Source organism: Hemiscyllium ocellatum, unplaced genomic scaffold, assembly GCF_020745735.1.
Source record: "Hemiscyllium ocellatum isolate sHemOce1 unplaced genomic scaffold, sHemOce1.pat.X.cur. scaffold_93_pat_ctg1, whole genome shotgun sequence".
Classification (NCBI taxonomy): domain Eukaryota; kingdom Metazoa; phylum Chordata; class Chondrichthyes; order Orectolobiformes; family Hemiscylliidae; genus Hemiscyllium; species Hemiscyllium ocellatum.
Window position 1 is genome coordinate 1,677,657 of NW_026869319.1, and position 19,404 is coordinate 1,697,060.

Consider the following 19,404-nt stretch of genomic DNA (forward strand, 5'->3'; position numbering starts at 1 on the left):
AGGAAAGGGAGAGTGGGGATGGAGAAGGATTTTCCAACAACCTTGAAGTCAAATATTAGTGAGTAGCAGAATGGGTGAGCAGGACATAACCAGAAAAGACAGACAGAACAAGGAACAATATCTGTGAATTGGTGACGGGGAGTGATGATGATGATGAGGAGGAGAAGCCTGACTCTACATTCTGTTTCTACATTCGTGAGATCACCCAACCCCACCCTAGTCTCAGCTAATTTACTGAAATACTTGTCCATCGCTGTGTTATCTCCAGACTTCATTATCCAAACACACTCCTGGCCAGCCTCTCACATTCAACTTACATATAATCTCAAGAATATCTAAAACTCTACTGCCCAAGTGCTCACTTGCTCTAAAACTCGTTGATCCAACAAAAGGCTCCCGTTTACAAGCAACTTAAAATTCTCTCCCTTGATGTAATTCCTGGCTGTGAACATCCCTGTCTCCCTGCATCACACAACCTGGGAGACCTTGACAACTCATTTTCTTTCAGACTCCCAACGATGTGGTTATTCATTGCTTCACCGGATTGGCTGTTTCTACTGTTGCCAAGGCAACACGGTCTGGAATTCCTATCCTAATCCTTTCATATCAGTTTTTCTCCTTTAAGGTATTCCTGAAAACCTGCTTATTTGGCAATTCTTTTGATCACCTGACCTAATATACCCATCTGTTGCCTAACGTCAGAAATTATCAATAGTATTTCTGTGAAATTGTAAAAATGATAAAAATACAAACTGTTGTTGATTTGCACATACATTTTCAACTTTTCTCTGTCGCTGAGTGAATACTCTGTAATGTCTCTTACCCAGCGACATTGTGGGAGCACCTTCACCACACAAACTGCAGCTGTACAAGGAAGTCAAACATCACCCTCTCCACAGGCAACAGGGCTTTGGCATTAATCACTGGGATCTGTGGAAGGAGAAACACAGTTGATATTTCATCAGAAATGGAAGGAAAATGCACTCTTTTGTTGGAAATAAAGAATTATTCACTGGCAAAGTGATTGTGGAAAATTCAGTCCGTTTAGAGAGCAGCACGTTGTCAGGGGTTGGGCAGCAGAGGAAAATTAACTTACACAAGGTGTGTGAAAGTAACAGTAAAACACTGAACAACCCAAACACCCTGTTTCCCAACACTTTAACTCCCCTTCCCGCTCCACCAAGAACATGCAGGTCCTGGGCCACCTCCACCGCCAAATCCCAGGCATCTGATGCCTGGAGAAAAACGCCTCATCTTCTGTGTTCGGATCCTCCAACCAGATGGGATCAATGTGGATTTCACAAGTTTCCTCATTTCCACTCCCCCCACCTTATCCCAGATCCAGCCTTCCAACTCGGCACCACCTTCTTGTCCATCTTCCTTCCCACCGATTGGCTGCTGCTTGACTGGCTGTGTTTTTCCAGCATCACATTCTGACATTGAAAACACCCTGACTCTGACACACTGTAAACCCTGCGCATGTGTCCCCCTGCAGTTTGCCCCTCACAAAGTTGGCTGCCACACTCCTGTCCCATGAATCACTGCCCCCAATAAAGATGACGGCGCTCACTCGCACCATTCACCATTTGAAGCATTTTCCCGTTTGCCACAAACATGGTCCTGGGATTTTCAAATTTGTGCTTTCCGATGTGCACTAAGTTCTGTAAACATCTCAGCCCGTGTCATTAAAATTTCCTTCTCTTCCTGGTCAGTATGTCTTTCCTTAACCGTGCCCTGCACCTTCACACATTTCCAATGCCTTGGTCACAACACACACTGTGCTGTCAGTGAAGCTGATCACATGGTTGCTTATGCCACGCCCCTCATTCATTCCGATTGGTTGGAGGACCGACAGGCACTGCCTGGTCTTCCAGTCCCATCCCCATCTTCTTATAAGAGGTATAAGAGTGAGGGCTCATTCCTGTTTCTCCTGATGTCAGACATTAACAACAACTTCCTGCATTTTAGGGAGCCTTTCACACTGACAATTCTCCTAAAGTGGTTCACGAATGCTGGAAACATTGATTAAAGAGAACAACTTTAAGGTACATATTTAAGGAGGACAGAGGGGGTTAGGAAAGATATTCTTTAGGTTTTTTTTAGATTAGATTACTTACAGTGTGGAAACAGGCCCTTTGGCCCAACAAGCCCACACCAACCCTCTAATGAGCAACCAACCCAGACCCAATCCCCTGCATCTAACGCTACAGGCAATTTAGCATGGCCAATTCACCTAATCTGCACACTTTTGGACTGTGGGAGGAAACCGGAGCGCCCGGATGAAACCCACACAGACACGGGGAGAATGTGCAAACTCCACACAGACAGTTGCCTGAAGTGGGAATTGAACGCGGGTCTCTGGCGCTGTGATGTAACAGTGCTAACCACTGTGCCGCCCATCTGCAGCTCCAATCGTGGAGTGATGTATGTGGGGAACAGCTTACAACGGAGACAGTTAGTGGCTAACCATAGCTTAACAATCCCATGTCCTAGCCCCCTACCCCACACACTAGGCCTTGTTCTCACAACCTGCCATTACACACTACCTATGGTTAGCCACTAATAGTCTCCATTAACAGCTAGTCACACTCCCCCAGCCAGATTGTTATCCTTTATCCAACCGTTCTTCTCACTCTATCCCTACCTATCCTTTACTCCCTACATGCTCCCCTAAACCCTACCTTCTGCATATAAACCAACATTTGTTCTCACAGTAACATCAGCTGTGAGGAAGGGACACCGGATCTGAAACGTTAATTCTGATTTCTCGTCACAGATGCTGCCAGACCTGCTGAGCTTCTCCAGAACCTCCTGGTTGTTGTTTCTGATTTACAGCATCTGCAGTTCTTTTGGTTTTAATTTACCGGGAGTTTGTAATTCAGGTCCTACAGCCCCTGTCCCAGTCTCTGCTGTCTCTCCCACCCCCATCCAGTGACACTGCATCTGCACAGCTCATGGACTGGTGTCGTCTTGCTGGCCACACCCCTCATTCACTCCCATTGGCTGCAGGACCACACAGATTCTCCTCTCATTGGTCTGAAGCTGCCATCAATCAAGCCATCCCCCATTGTGAGGTGAGTGGTGGGCTCCTCGCTCTCTCTGCCTTGGGATGAGCTTCATCATTCACAGTGAATAGGGCAGTATCACAGAGCACAGGGGCTGGGGGCTGTTCAACCCATTGAGGCTGTACTCTCTCCCTCTGGAGATGCTGCAAATCCGTTCCAACTCCCCTCGCATTTACCCACAGCTTCCCAATCTTTCCGTAAAAAGTAAAATTGCAAATCTGTTTGAGAACACCTGCTGAATCTGTGTCCACCTGCTGTTCAGACTGTTCCAGATGCTCAGAGTGTACTCAGTACATTATAGGTCACATATTCACCTTATTTTCCATTTAACTTGAAGTAGTTACTAATATTGTGACATTGTTAACAATTCCCCTCTCTGCAAGTTAAAATATCCCAGAAACAAATCTGCACCTGGTCGAAATCACTGCTTAACTTTCTCAGGTCCAAGAATTATCTGTGCTGAGAGGTACAGCTCAGAAACAATGGACCAATTCGCCCATGCCAACTAGGAATCCTAAACTAACGGAGGCCCACTTGCCAGCTCTTGGTCTGAATTCCTCAAAACCCTTCCTAATCATGTACCCAATCGGATGCCTTTTAAATGTTGTAATTGTATCAGTCTCCACTACTTCATCTGGGAGCTCATTCCATTCACACACCACACTCAGCTTGAAAACGTTGCCCCTTTGATCCCTTTTACATCTTTGCCCTCTCAACTTAAACCCACGTGGTCTTGCTTTGGACTCACCTAACCTGGAGGGGAAAAAAAGACCCCAGCTGTTCACTATATCCACACCCCTCGTGATTTTATAAATCTCCCAAATGTCACCTCTCAGTCTTTGATTCTCAAGGGAAATTAACCCCAGCCTATTTAGCCTCTCCGTGTAGCCCAAATCCTCCAACTGTAGCAAATCTTTGTAAATTTTGTCTGAACCATTTCAAGTTTCACAACATCCTTCTCAGAACAGGAAAATTCGAACTGAAAACGGAATTCCTGAATTGGCTTTATCATAGAACAAAGAACAGAAAAATACAGCGCAGTCCAAGCCCTTTGGCCCTCGATGTTGCGCCGACCCAAGCCCACCTAACCTATACTAGCCCACTATCCTCCATTTGCCTATCCAATGCCCGTTTAAATGCCCATAAAAAGGGAGAGTCCACCACTGCTACTGGCAGGGCATTCCATGAACTCACGACTCGCTGAGTAAAGAATCTACCCCTAACATCTGTCCTATGCCTACCTCCCCTTAATTTAAAGCTATGCCCCCTCGTAATAGCTGACTCCATACGTGGGAAAAGGTTCTCATTGTCAAATGTCCTATCCAGCCACAATATGACGTCCCAGCCCCTGTATCAATGCATTGACCAATAAATATAAGGATACCAAACACCACCGTCACTACCTGCCAACCTGCGACTCTACATTCAAGGAACAATGTACCTCTTTTTTCAGCAACACTCCCCAGGAACTTACCATTAAATACATTAAGTCCTGTCCTGATTTGCCTTACCAAAATGCAGCAGCTCACATTTGTCTAAATTGAACTCCATCTGCCATTCCTCACTCGAATGGCCCATCTGATCAAGATCCTGTTGTATTCTAAACTAACCTTCTTCACTGTCCACTACACCTACAATTTTGTATTTTCTGTAAACCTAACTCATATATTCACATCCAAGTCATTTATTTAAGGACCCAATATCCATTCCTGCAGCACACTGCTTTTCAGAGACTTCCAGTCCACAAAGCAACCCTTCATCACCACCCACTGTCTCCTACCTTCAAGCCTGTTTTGTATCCAAATAGATAGTTCTCCCTGCATTCCATGTTATCTAACCTTGCTAACCAGTCTGTTTTGTGGAACCTTGTTCAATGCCCATATAGACAATGTCCACAGTCTGTCTTCATCAATCTTCCTAGCACTTCTTAAAAAAAAACTCAATCAGGTTAGAGTGACAATTTCCCCCGCACAAAGCCATGCTGAGTCTCTAATCATTCTTTGTCTTTCCAAATACATGTAAATCCTGTCCCTCAGAATCCCTTCCAACAACTTGCCTGCCACTGCCTTCAGCCTCACTGTTCTCGTGTTCCTTGTCCTTTTGTTACCAGCTTTTTTAAAAACAAAAGAATGGCACCCGTCTTCCAGCACCTCACCTGGCACGAACAATAATACCAATATGTCAGGGAGGGGCCCAGCAATCACATCCCAAGCTTCCCACAAATTTCTGGAATACACCTGATCAGGTCCCAAGGCTTTATCCACCTTGATGCAATTTCAGACATCCTGAAACTCCTCCACTGTAACAGACACTTTTCAAGTTATCACTATTCATTTCTCTAGCTTCCACATCCTTCTCCAGTGAAAAAAAGACATGGAATATTAGAGATGCGAGGCAGGAGCGAAGGACTTCTGGGAAGGTGAGTCTAACTCAGTAGCTGAGAGTGCCTCAGTCTGAGCTGTCTCAGTCCTCAAGGACATAACTGTTCAAATGGGGTTTGCAGCAGGTGGTGAGGGAACCAGCAAGAGGGAAAAAGATACTACATCTTATCGTTATGAATCTACCAGCTGCAAATGCATCTGTCCATGACAGTATCGGTAAGAGCGACCATCAAACAGTCCTTTTGGAGACAAAGCCTCGCCATAAAGTTGAGAAAAACCTCCCTTGAGCTGAGTGGTACTATCACCGTGTTAAATGGGACAGATGTAGGAACTCAAACTGGATCTCTCTGAGGCACTGTGGGATAACAACAGCAACAGAACTATACTCCAGCACAATCTGTAATCTCCTGGGTTTGTACATCCCGCACCCACCCATCACAATGGACAGGAAAGGAGGGCATGCCATGAGCAGCACCAGGCATACCTAAAAATGAAGTGCCAACCTGGTGAAGCTACCAAACAGGACTATCTGTATTTCAAACATCAGCAGCAGCAAGCAACAGAGCTAAGTGATCCCACAACCAATGGAGTGGATCAGGGCTCTGCAGTTCTGCCACACCCAGTTGTGAATGGTAATGGACAATTAAACAACTCGTTGCAGGAAGCACCACAGATATCCCCACCTTTACTGATGGAGGGGTTTCACACATCCATGCAAAAGATAAGATGACAGCATTTGCAGCAATTTGCAGCCAGATGCAAAGTGAGATGATCAGCATTCTCCAACGGTTCCTAACGTCACAGATGTGAACTTTAAGCCAGTTCTATTTAGTTTGAATAATATCGAGAAATGGTTAAGTAGTGTAAAGGCTACGGGCCCTGCCAATATTCTGGCAATAGTACTGATGGCTTGTTCTCCAGAACTTGCCAACCACCAAGCCAAGTACCGCTCCAGCACTGGCATCAACTGACAATGTGGAACATTGCCCAGGGACGTTCAACACAAAAACACAGGGCAAATCCAACCCAGGAAATTTCCCTTTGTCAGTCCACACTCGATCAGCAGTAAAGTGATGGAAGTAGTCATCAACAGGGCTACCAAGCAGCCGCTGTTCAGCAACAGCCAGCTGAGTGACATTCATTCTAGGCTCCACCAGGGTCACTCAGCTCCCGATTATGTTACCGCCTGATTCACAACCTGACAACCAGCTGAATCCCAGAGGTGAGGTGAAGGGGACAGCCCAGTCCCACTCCAAAACCACTATTTCTAGCTGATTCCACCCTCATCTCAGCTCATATACTCAAACTCTCATCCATCGTGTGTTATCTCTAGACTTAATTATCCAAACACACTCCTAGCCAGCCTCCCAACTTCAACCTCTCTGTTATCTCAACAAAAATTGAAAACTGTCATCCATGTGCTCACTTCTACCAAAACATGTAGATCCATCAAAAGGCTCCTATTCATAAGCAACAACAATTTAGAAAACTCACTCTTCATATAATTCCTGGTTGTGATCATCCCTAGCTCCCTTCACCACACATTCTTTGAGAACTCGACAACCCATTTTCTTCGAGACTCCCAATGATTTGTTAATTCATTACTTCAACTGTGTGGCTGATTCTACAGTTGCTAAAGCAACATGGTCTGGAATTTGCAGACAAAACCTCATAGGTCTGTTTTCTACTTTTAAGACATCCCTCAAAACCTACTTTTTGGCAATGGTTTTGGTCACCTGACGAAATATCTCCATCTCTGGCCTCATATCTAAAGTTCTCAATAATATTGTTGTGAAAGCATGATAATAAAACTACAAACTGTTCTTGATTTGGACATTATCTTCAAATCATCACTGTTGCTGTAATGAATAATCTGTAGTGTCTCTTACCCAACCACATTTGAATCACACATCGTGTGTTTATAGACAGGGTGGATCTATTAATTTGGGGGAGCTGAGATTGTGTTCGGTGATTAAAAACGTTACTGAAGCAGTGGAAGGAAGAAATTACTCATCTTTAAACGTTCCCCGAGCGGATCTGTGGTGGTATTGTGGAGGAAAACTACTGAGACCCACCCTGCCCCCTGATTGGAAGGGGATACGTGCAATTGTACAATTGGCAATACCATTCACCTTCACACACACACACACACACACACACAACACACACACACACACCTCACACATAACCCACACACATACACACACCTACAAACACACTCACTCACACACATACACACACCTACACACACACATACACATACACTCACTCACACACACACCTACACACGCACACACACTCTCACACTCTCACACACATACATACACCCTCACACACTCACTCACACACTTACACACACCTACACACACACTCACTGTACTAAAACTGAGGTTTAATGAATAGAAGCTAAATTATGAAACTAATGATTGACTAGGCCATAATGAAGCATGAACTAAAAGTTCCCTCTGTAAAGCCAGGAACATGGTAACCTTGGGCAAGAAACCAAGGAATGCTTCGATTAGACACAGAGGGCAAAATACAATGAAAGCTCTTTTCATGACATACACAAAAATCAACAAATGTTATAGCTAATAGAACATGAAGATAAATTGTAAAATAATATAACATTTTAATTAAAGAAATTGGCAGAGAAAAGCGTGAAATGCTTTAACCAATGGAATTGTCATTAATGATTTTTAATGTAAGAAAAATCCATAGCGTGAGATGTTTAAACCAATGAAATTATCACCAATGTATTTGAATGGAAAAATAATGTATAAGTATTAGTGCTGTAAAATCTCCTGTTGCGACTTCCGAAGTCCTTTTTGGAACTCGCCCAATCTTCGAAGATTGAATAAACATCTGTTGCTCCGTCTGTGTGTGTCTCGCAGTATTTCGATTTGCCACGGGAAAAGTGACAGCCGGTAGGGATAAGGGCTGATACCAGTCAACTTGGAATTCGCCTTTTTGAACTTAACCTTGCGGACAGTCTCCCTTGACACAAGGGTTAAAGGACAGTCCGCGGTTGGCAGAGTTCGGAGGCAGGACCCGGTTGTTCTGAATCAGATCCCTAGAGTTAGAATAGTTAGCCAAGTGTCAGGAACTATTCTCCGGAGATTCAGAAAGCCTAGACAGAAATCACTTATGTTATAAGTGATAATTTGATTGGTTTAAACATCTCACGCTATGGATTTTTCTTACATTAAAAATCATTAATGACAATTCCATTGGTTAAAGCATTTCACGCTTTTCTCTGCCAATTTCTTTAATTAAAATGTTATATTATTTTACAATTTCTGCTGTTTGGTATCTTCATGTTCTGCTAGTTATAACATTTATTGATTTTTGTTCATTAATGCTTCATTATGGTCTAGTCAATCATTAGTTTCATAATTTAGCTTCTATTCATTAAACCTCAGTTTTAGTACAGAAATTACCCCACTCATACCAAGAGAATGTGTGTGTGAGTGAGTGTGTGTGTATGTGTGTGGGTTTATGTATGAGGTGTGTGTGTGTGTATGTTGTGCGTGTGTGTGAGTACGTGTGTAGGTGTGTGGATGTGTATGAGTGAGTGTGTGTGTGTGTAGGTGTGTGTATGTGTGTGGGTTTATGTATGAGGTGTGTGTGTGTATGTTGTGCGTGTGTGTGAGTACGTGTGTAGGTGTGTGGATGTGTATGAGTGAGTGTGTGTGTGTGTAGGTGTGTGTATGTGTGTGGGTGTGTGGGTGTGTGTGTGTGTGTGTTATGTGTGTGTGTGTGTGTGTGTGTGTGTGTATAAATGCATGAAACTGCAGAAATTACATTTACCATATCAATTCCCCCTGTCTTTTTATTCAGTCTGTAATTTTTGCAACATGATAATAGCTTGTCTATTCCAATCAGCTTCAGTATCGTTTGCATCTGCTTGTAGGTGAATGCCCACGACTGAATTAGGGTCACTTTTCATCAATGCAGTCTCAATAAGGCGGGTAATTAGACCACGCAGACAGGGAATAATACAACAGCCCAAAGCAATTAAAACACCAATTACTAACAGAAGCGTAACCACCACTGAAACCATCACACCCTTCCATTTACCGAACCACTGCTCTAGCCAGCTTGTCCAATTAGTATTTACACCTGAATTCTCAGCAATTTCATCAGCCAGAGCCTGGAGACCCTCCAGGGCACGGGTCACTGAGCCATCAGGGGCCGTATTATTTGGAATAAAAGTACAACATTGAGGACCTATCATAGTACAAACGCCCCCTTTTTCAGCTAAGAGCATGTTCAAGGCTAGCCTATTTTCCCAGGCCATACGACTGGTTGCATCCATTTGTTCAGCCATACCCTTTACTGCTTCTTTAGTGTGGTTAATAAATCGTGCCTGGTTATAATAAATGTAATTTATCCAATCCACATTCTTATTAATCGTAACCCACCAGAATAGGGATGACTCAGAGCCTGCTGAAATCTGGTTACGAGCTTTAAACTCATCATGCACTCCCCTAGGGACCCCTATTGAATCAAGATAAATCCCTTTATCAAAAGAAGTGGATAGCAGTGATCTCTTATCTCTTCCTTTTTTCCCAACTAAATGTTCTCTTTCAAATGCCAGGGTGAATGGTATTGCCAATTGTACAATTGCACATATCCCCTTCCAATCAGGGGGCAGTGTAGGTCTCAGTATTTTCCCTCCACAATACCACCACAGATCCGCTCGGGGAACGTTTAAAGATGAGTAATTTCTTCCTTCCACTGCTTCAGTAACATTTTTAATCACCGAACACAATCGCAGCTCCCCCAAATCAATAGATCCACCCTGTCTATAAACACACGATGTGTGATTCCCAACAGCAGCAGAAAACACAGGGGGAGCCTGCCTCTTGTGTCCTTTTAATGAAGGGAACAACGCAGACAAAGAGGCACATTTCGGATTTTTCCAAGCAGTCTCATCTTGATATAGGGCTATCACGCATTCCATGCCCTGTTTGTTCTGCTCCCACCCGAGCGGAAAGGGAACTACCCGAGACACTGTCCTACCGGAGGCACATGCATAGCAATTGCTTTTGTTCAGGCTTTTTACAGTATATTTAATCCATTCAATCCAGGCATTTGTTTCCCCATATCCTGTTTCTATTTCAAGAGTCTGTCTCAGGTCTTTAACCTCTACAACTTGCAGTGACTTTTGATTAATGTAAGGAGTAAAAGTTTGCAGCTTAGAATCAAAAAATCCCAAAGGATGTTTTAGTCCTACACAGATTCGAAAACAACAGCCCTTAAAACTCTTCCCAGGCGCTGTCATCGCTATCTTTAGATTTTTACTAAGAGGTTTAGACCCATTTCTATACGGGAATGCCTCCTCTGAGGAAGTATCTTTAATAGTTATATATATCGGGTGACATTTCTTATCAAAACAGTTTTGCCCTGGGCTAAAGGGGGCTCTACGAATAGTGATGCCAGGTGGTGGTTCTTCCGACCCAAACCTTACATCCAGAGCACTGTGTAGAGATATTTTGGAGGAAACATATTCCCTTTGAAATTCAATATCTGGGCATTCTACAAGGTCACAAGCATCAGTTTTTATAACTTGCGGATATCTTGATTCAGAAATCATTATCACACTTGAAAAAGATACATAAATTAAACTCAAAAGTGACAAGAGTATCATCATAATCTTAATCAGTGGTAAGAACTCAAACATTAAAAAGAAAAATCAACATACAATTCTGAAGAAATAGTCCTTGCACTCACGTCCCCACAATACAGTCAGTTCAAATTTTCTTCAGTTTGAGTTTAAGTGGATCCCGCACTGGTTCGACAGTCCAGATCTTTTTCTCATCTGGGCAGCGAACCGGACCTTTGACTCGCGTGTTGTGAGTCCACCCTTTCTCTGCCGTGCGGATAGCGGTTTCAGTAGTAAGCAACACCAGGTACGGACCGTCCCACACAGGTTCGAGAGTGCGCTGCTGCCAGTGCTTGATTAAAACCCAATGGCCAGGCTTAATGGTATGCACAGCGAAATCCAGAGGTGGTGTTTGCAGCAGCAGATCCTGGTGGCGTAAACGAGAAAAAGCGGAGCCCAGGGTCTCAACATATTTGCAGACAAATATATCCCTTGACTCAAAAACAGGCAAATCCCCCTTTGGCCCAGGGTAAGGTATTCCAAACATCATTTCATAAGGGGATACACCCAAATCAGCTCTGGGCTGTGGACGGATTTGAAGTAGAGCAATATGAAGGCATTTTGTCCATTGTAAACTTAGCTCTGAAATTAGTTTAGTGAGCTGCTTTTTAAGTGTTTGATTCATACGTTCTACTCTGCCGGATGAGGACGGATGCCACGGTGTGTGGAAATCCCACTGTATCCCTAATGCCTGTATTAGGTGTTGAAGGACTGTTGCAGTGAAGTGACTACCCTGGTCAGAATCAATGGCCCGTGGGAGACCAAAACAGGGTTTTGGTTGTTCTAGTAAGATCTTGCTCACTTGAGAGGCTGTGGCGGTGGCTGTCGGAAAAGCCTCAACCCATCCTGTCAAGTGATCTACTACAACCAAAAGATATTTAAGACGCCCTGCTGGCGGAAACTCAGTATAATCCACCTGTATGAATTCAAATGGTCGGTATGCTGGACTTCGACCCCTTTTACTGCATTTTGTCTTACTCCCTTTTTATTAACTCGCCTACATAATAAACAGTCTCTAGTGACCTGATTGGCCACTGTGTGTATTCCTGGGTGAGCGTAGACCCTAAGAAAGGTATCACACAAGGCTTGGGTTCCCCATTGACCACACTGGTGAAGGTGGGTAATGACACCCCTTGCTATGGGTCGATTAAGTAACTGCCTGCCATCGGGAAGGAACCACTTGCCAGTTTCATCTTTAGTTCCCCCTATTGACTTTAACTCGTCCTCTTCTTTTTCTGAAAACACCGGGGTTTCTGTGATTTCTGGTAACTGGGGAACCCACAGCACGCAAATCAATTCTTCCTTATTCATGCCAGCAGCACGAGCCTGCTCGTCCGCTAACTGGTTGCCTTTTACATCTACCTTCATTCCCTTTTGATGTCCCCGTATGTGAACTACAGCTATTTCCTGAGGTTTCAATAAATCCTCCAATATTTTGAGTACTAATTCCTCATGCACTAATTCCTTACCTCTACTATTTATCATTCCCCTTTCTTGCCAAATTTTTCCAAAGGTGTGTACTACGCCGTATGCATATTTGGAATCATAGTATATTGTCCCTACCTGACTTTCTAGACCGCCCAATGCACGGTGCAGAGCATACAATTCACACGTCTGTGCTGACCAGGCATTGGGCAACCGTCCACTTTCTATTAACTTCCACCCTTCTTCATCAATAATGGCATAACCATTAAACCTTTTACCATCCACTACCCGGGAAGATCCGTCTATATACCACCGTTTCCCCTGATGGAGAGGTTGATCACTCAAATCCTCTCGAACTTTACTCTGCAACTCGACAATATCTGTACACTGATGCTGTAACTGCTGATCCGATTCCCCTTTCCATAAGAAGTCAGCTGGATTTGAACATGTGCTTACTTCTATCTTTAGGTCCTCTCTATCTAAAAGGACTGCCTCATGTTTTAAGATTCGGGAATCTGTCAGCCATCGTCCTGCTTTCTGATTTAGGATAGTGCGGACTTGGTGAGGGGTAACTACAGTCAGTGGAGCGCCGAATGTCAGTTTCCGGCTTTCTTCCACTAGTTTAGCAGTAGCTGCTACTGCTTGAACGCATTCAGGCCAACCCCGTGAGACAGGGTCTAGATTTTTGGAGAGGAAAGCTACAGGTTTTCTATGCCCCCCCCCCCCCCCATTCTTGAGTTAAGACCCCAAAAGCTGTCCCGCTTTTGGCATTAACAAATAGTCTGAAATCTTTATTAAAATTTGGCAAGCTCACAACGGGTGCTGTAACTAATTTTTCTTTTAAAGTTTCAATCAGCATTTTTCCTTCTGGGTCCCATTTAACCCTGTCCGGAGCTTCTTCTGTTAGCTGTAGATATAGCTTTTTTGTAAGAATAGCATAGTCATCTATCCAGAGTTTGCAATAACCCAGCAAACCCAGGAACTTTCTGAGTTCTCTTTTAGTTCTGGGTAATCCTAATTCTACAATTCCTTTTATTCTTTCAGGGCTTATTCTCTTCTGTTCCTGACTGATTAGATGTCCTAAATATCTGACCTCCTGTTCTACATACTGTAGTTTGTTCTGACTTACTAGCAACCCCTTTTTTGCAAGGTAGTTTAATAAATCATTTGTTCCCTGTTGTGTGTCAGTTTGAGTTGGACCGGACAGCAGGAGGTCATCCACATACTGATTCAATTTTAAAGTTGGTTTTAAAGTTAAACTCTCAAGAACTTGTTCTAGGATTTGTCCAAACAAGTTTGGTGACTCGGTAAACCCTTGAGGTAAGACAGTCCACCTGTACTGTTGTTTTCTCCCAGTATCAGGGTCTTCCCACTCAAAGGCGAACAGATCCCTACTAGAGGGATGGAGAGGGCATGCCCAGAAGACATCTTTTAAATCCACCACGCTAAACCAAACATGGTCTGAGGGGACTTTTCCCAGAATAGTGTAGGGATTCGGAACAACAGGATGTCGGGATTGTACAATTTTATTAACTTCCCTTAAATCCTGTACCATTCGATATGTCCCGTCCGATTTTCTGACGGGAAGTATGGGGGAGTTAAAACAGGACATGCAAGGCTCTACCAGACCGTCGGAGATCAGGTCTGTCATAACTTGTTTTAAACCTTGCCTTCCTTCCCATGATATAGGATACTGCCTAATGTGTATCGCTGGACTTCCGGGTTTTAGTTCTACCTGAATCGGGGAAATATCCAATCTTCCCCTGTTTCCTTTGGATGTCCATACCCGGGGGTCTATTTCAGCTAGATTCTCTTCATTCAAAAGGGTTATTACTATTAATTGTTCATCTCCCCCTACTCTTATTTGCAATCCAAATTGTACAATAAGATCTCTCCCCATCAGTCCGTAGGGCAAATGAGGGAGATATAAGAGTTCTGTTAGGACAATTTCATTTTCCATTTTTACTTGTACTTTTTAAAAAAAATTTAAGTCTGATTTTCCTTCTCTAACCCCTGTTATTTCTAAATTTCGAGTCAGAAAGACTGCCCCTTTCGGATGTATTGGGACAGAAGACCTTCCTGCACCAGTATCTATCAAAAATATTACTGGCTTTTCATTTGGGCCCACCTTTAAGGTTATCAGGGGTTCGTGGTAGGCCCGTCTTTCGATTCGCCCCTGACTTCCCTATTCACAATCCATTAAATGGATTCCCTCTCTCTCTTTCTGAAACTCTGGGCATTTCGCTTTGAAATGTCCCAGTTTCCCACAGTAATGGCATCCTGCAGATGTAATTCTATCCTGTTCGTAACCCTTCCCTTGGTCATTCCCTTTTTTAACACCATATTGATAATTTCTTTTACCTTTCCCACGATTTCTTTTATTTCCCTCCTTCATCATTCCTGATGATTCACAGACTTCCCTCACTGTTGCAACCATAATCTTAGCCTTCTGTTTTTCTGCAACTTCTTCCCTCCGAATAAAAACCTTCTGAGCTTCCTGCAACAAGTCTGACATATCTTTTTCACTCCAACCGTCTATTTTTTGTAATTTTCTTTGAATATCAGGCCATGCCTTTGTGACAAAGTGTACTTTTATCATGCCACATCCTATTTCCCCGTCTGGGTCTATAGTAGAGTATTTTCTGACTGATTCTCTCAGGCGGTCTAAAAACGCACAGGGCGATTCATCTTTGCCCTGTCTGATTTCAAAAGCCTTTGCCAAATTCTGCTGTTGAGGGACGCAGGTCTGGATGCCCCTAATAATTAAACTTTTTAAATCGGACATATTAGCCCGTCCATCTACAGTATTATGATCCCAATCAGGATTATTCAGGGGAAACTTTATTTCAGGTCTAACGCCCCCTTCTGGATGATCTCGTTCCCATATTTCCATAGCTCTTTTTCGAATTGCAGTTCTCTCATCGTGAGTAAATAAAATATTCATTATTGATTGTAACTCTTGCCAAGTGTACAGATTTGGACCTAGGAACTGATCTAATTGAGTAGAGACCGCAGTTGGGTCTTCCATGAGAGAAGGTATTTCTTTTTTAAATTGTCTTATATCATTTGAGTTTAATGGGGCTACAACAAATCCTGTGGTCCGTTCCCCAAACGGGACCTCCCGTAGGGGACACAGTCTCACTACTTCTTTATCACCTTTTCCCCTCATCTCTCTCTCCTTTAGTCGTGCAGATCTCCTTACCCCCTCAGCCCCTGCTGCTGTGGCTTCTACGTCCCCTTCGCCAGATCCCCTGGATCCCGCTCCCTGATTCTCCAACGGCCGCTGCCGTTGTTCCTCCTGAAGAGCATATGGCGGGGGTGCCACAGGCGGGGGTAAGTTCTCTAACACTTCCCACTTACTCTCATTCAGTGGGGTTAAAGGAAATAAGGGTACTGGGGTTGGAGCAGTTGCTGTCAGGTTCCCTACCCAACATGCAGCATACTCGCTCTCCTTTAAACCTGGATACTGTTTATTCTTTACATAATCATTTAAAATTTGACAAACCCAATCCTCGTCCTATCCAAATTTTGGCCAGATCACTGATGGCGGACGGATGGGTTCTTTTACCCAAACAAAACAACAGTATTTTATCATTTCCTTTTTCTTTAAGCCCCGACTTTCGTAGGGACTCCAATTCCCCAATTTTCGTCCCAGCGGAGTATTAAGGGGAATCTGTGGGGTTTCGTTTTCCCGTTCCTTTTTAGACCTGGAACCTCGGCCACCCATGGTTGGTCTTCAGGCTAACCTACACTCTGGTTACTCAATTAACCCTTGTATCCCGGTTACCTGTCACAACCACCGAGTCGACAAGGCAGTGTACCCTTCTCAACCGCGAAGACCCCAAAATACCAGAGAAGGTTCTTACCTTGATCCTGTGCACGGAGTTGTCCGACTCAAAGTAAAAAAATCACCTTTTTACTTTTTCGAAGCTTCAACCTTTTTACTTTATTGCGAGCGCCACCTATGCACATCCTTTGCTCAAACATCTGCGTGTGTCACAGTGTCCCAGAATCATTCAGAGCCTCCCGTGGGAGTTCGGTTTAGGATCCCGGACACGAGCCCCCAAATTTGTTATGTGATTTCTGTCTAGGCTTTCTGAATCTCCGGAGAATAGTTCCTGACACTTGGCTAACTATTCTAACTCTAGGGATCTGATTCAGAACAACCGGGTCCTGCCTCCAAACTCTGCCAACCGCGGACTGTCCTTTAACCCTTGTGTCAAGGGAGACTGTCCGCAAGGTTAAGTTCAAAAAGGCGAACTCCAAGTTGACTGGTATCAGCCCTTATCCCCACTGGCTGTCACTTTTCCCGTGGCAAATCGAAATACTGCGAGACACACACAGACGGAGCAACAGATGTTTATTCAATCTTCGAAGATTGGGCGAGTTCCAAAAAGGACTTCGGAAGTCGCAACGGGAGATTTTACAGCACTAATACTTATACATTATTTTTCCATTCAAATACATTGGTGATAATTTGATTGGTTTAAACATCTCACGCTATGGATTTTTCTTACATTAAAAATCATTAATGACAATTCCATTGGTTAAAGCATTTCACGCTTTTCTCTGCCAATTTCTTTAATTAAAATGTTATATTATGTTACAATTTATCTTCATGTTCTATTAGTTATAACATTTGTTGATTTTTGTGTATGTCATGAAAAGAGCTTTCATTGTATTTTGCCCTCTGTGTCTAATCGAAGCATTCCTTGGTTTCTTACCCAAGGTTACCAAATTCCTGGCTTTACAGAGGTAACTTCTCGTTCATGCTTCATTATGGCCTAGTCAATCATTAGTTTCATAATTTAGCTTCTATTCATTAAACCTCAGTTTCAGTACAGAAATTACCCCACTCATACCAAGAGAATGTGTGTGTGAGTGAGTGTGTGTGTATGTGTGTGGGTTTATGTGTGAGGTGTGTGTTGGTGTGTGTATGTGTGTGGGTTTATGTATGAGGTGTGTGTGTGTGTATGTGTGTGTGTGTGTGTGTGTGAGTGCGTGTGTAGGTGTGTGTATGTGTATGAGTGAGTGTGTGTGTGTGTGTATGTGTGTGGGTTTATGTGTGAGGTGTGTGTGTGTGTGTTATGTGTGCGTGTGTGTGTAAATGCATGAAACTGCAGAAATTACATTAACCATATCACTGGTTGTGATCATCCCTAGCTCCCTTCACCACACATCCTTTGAGAACTCGACAACCCATTTTCTTCGAGACTCCCAATGATTTGTTAATTCATTACTTCAACTGTGTGGCTGATTCTACAGTTGCTAAAGCAACATGGTCTGGAATTTGCAGACAAAACCTCATACGTCTGTTTTCTACTTTTAAGACATCCCTCAAGACCTACTTTTTGGCAATGGTTTTGGTCACCTGACGAAATATCTCCATCTCTGGCCTCATATCTAAAGTTCTCAATAATATTGTTGTGAAAGCATGATAATAAAACTACAAACTGTTCTTGATTTGGACATTATCTTCAAATCATCACTGTTGCTGTAATGAATAATCTGTAGTGTCTCTTACCCAACCACATTGTGGGAGCACCTTCACCACACAAACTGCAGCTGTATAATAAAGTCAAACATCACCCTTTCCACAGGCAACAGGGTTTTGGTATTAATCACTGGTATCTGTGGAAGGAGAAACACAGTTGATGTTTCAGGGAGTGCAAAATGAATTACAGGGAATGAAAATGGTGCAGAATTTGATAGTCAGAAATGGATGGAAAATACACTTGCTTATTGGAAACAAGAATTCTTGACTGTCAAAAATATTCATGATAACAGTAATCAGATAATAGAGCAGCACGGTGGCACAGTGGTTAGCACTGCTGCCTCACAGCGCCTGTAGACCCGGGTTCAATTCCCGACTCAGGCGACTGACTGTGTGGAGTTTGCACGTTCTCCCCGTGTCTGCGTGGGTTTCCTCCGGGTGCTCCGGTTTCCTCCCACAGTCACAAAGATGTGCGGGTCAGGTGAATTGGCCAAGCTAAATTGCCCGTAGTGTTAGGTAAGGGGTAAATGTAGGGGCATGGGTGGGTTGCGCTTCGGCGGGTCGGTGTGGACTTGTTGGGCCGAAGGGCCTGTTTCCACACTGTAAGTCTAGTCTAATCACATGGTCAGGGGCTGGGCCACAGTGAAAAACTCATTTACAAAGGGTCTATAAAAGTAATAATACAGTATTAAACAGACCAAACATACCCCCATGGTTGGAGACTGAGGAAGCTAGACATTGACAAAGTGGTCCTGAGGGAGCCCAGAGGTGAATCAGAGCAGGATTGGCTGCTGTCATCACAATGTCTCTGTACCAGAGAGAGGCTGCACATGCGCCTGGCTGCACCATGCCCCCTACAAAGATGGCGGCCGCGCACGTGTCCAGTGAATCGTTGTCCCGAATAAAGATGGCGGCGCTCACTCAGCCCTGCAGCCGCTGAGGCAATTCCTCATTTACTGCAAACACGGGACTGGGACGATCAAATTTGTGTTTTGCGACATGCACAATTTGTTTGTGAAACCTCTCCGCTCATAGCAACACAGTTTTTCTCCCGTTTCCCTGTTTATTTCTTTCCTTACAGTATCCTTTTGCTCCATAATTCCCCGAGCATTCATTACAGCGACTCTGTGCCGCGCGCGAGGGTGATCACATGGTTTACGTTAGCTCCGCCCTTCATTGACTGTGAGTGGTTGGAGGACTAACCTCCCGCTAGGTCCTCCAGCCCCGCCCACCGTCCTTTCATTGGTCTGGTGCTGACATCAATCACCCGGGGTCACTGTTCGCTGGAGCATGCGCAGTGTGTCCTGCTTTTGCTGAGATGTTGGGTCATGTGATGGGAGGTAACAACAATGAGTGCAGATGCTGGAAACCAGA

General features: G+C 43.9%; 1 long non-coding RNA gene across 4 annotated transcripts in view; it reads right to left on the minus strand.

Annotated features, from left to right (window-relative positions):
* The window catches only part of LOC132814812 (uncharacterized), a 42,121-nt gene extending 22,966 nt beyond the window's left edge, over window positions 1–19,155 (minus strand). For 2 of the 4 annotated variants that reach the window (XR_009644497.1, XR_009644496.1), the window contains exons 1-4: window positions 18,738–19,077; window positions 18,061–18,167; window positions 11,151–11,478; window positions 824–930 (exon numbers count right to left, since the gene is read on the minus strand). This is a non-coding gene — a long non-coding RNA (uncharacterized LOC132814812). Of the gene's footprint in view, window positions 1–823; window positions 931–11,150; window positions 11,479–18,060; window positions 18,168–18,737; window positions 19,078–19,109 lie in introns of those variants that run through there. The other 2 variants (XR_009644499.1, XR_009644498.1) reach the window with 2 other exon arrangements.
* Between the last annotated feature and the right edge of the window lie 249 nt (window positions 19,156–19,404).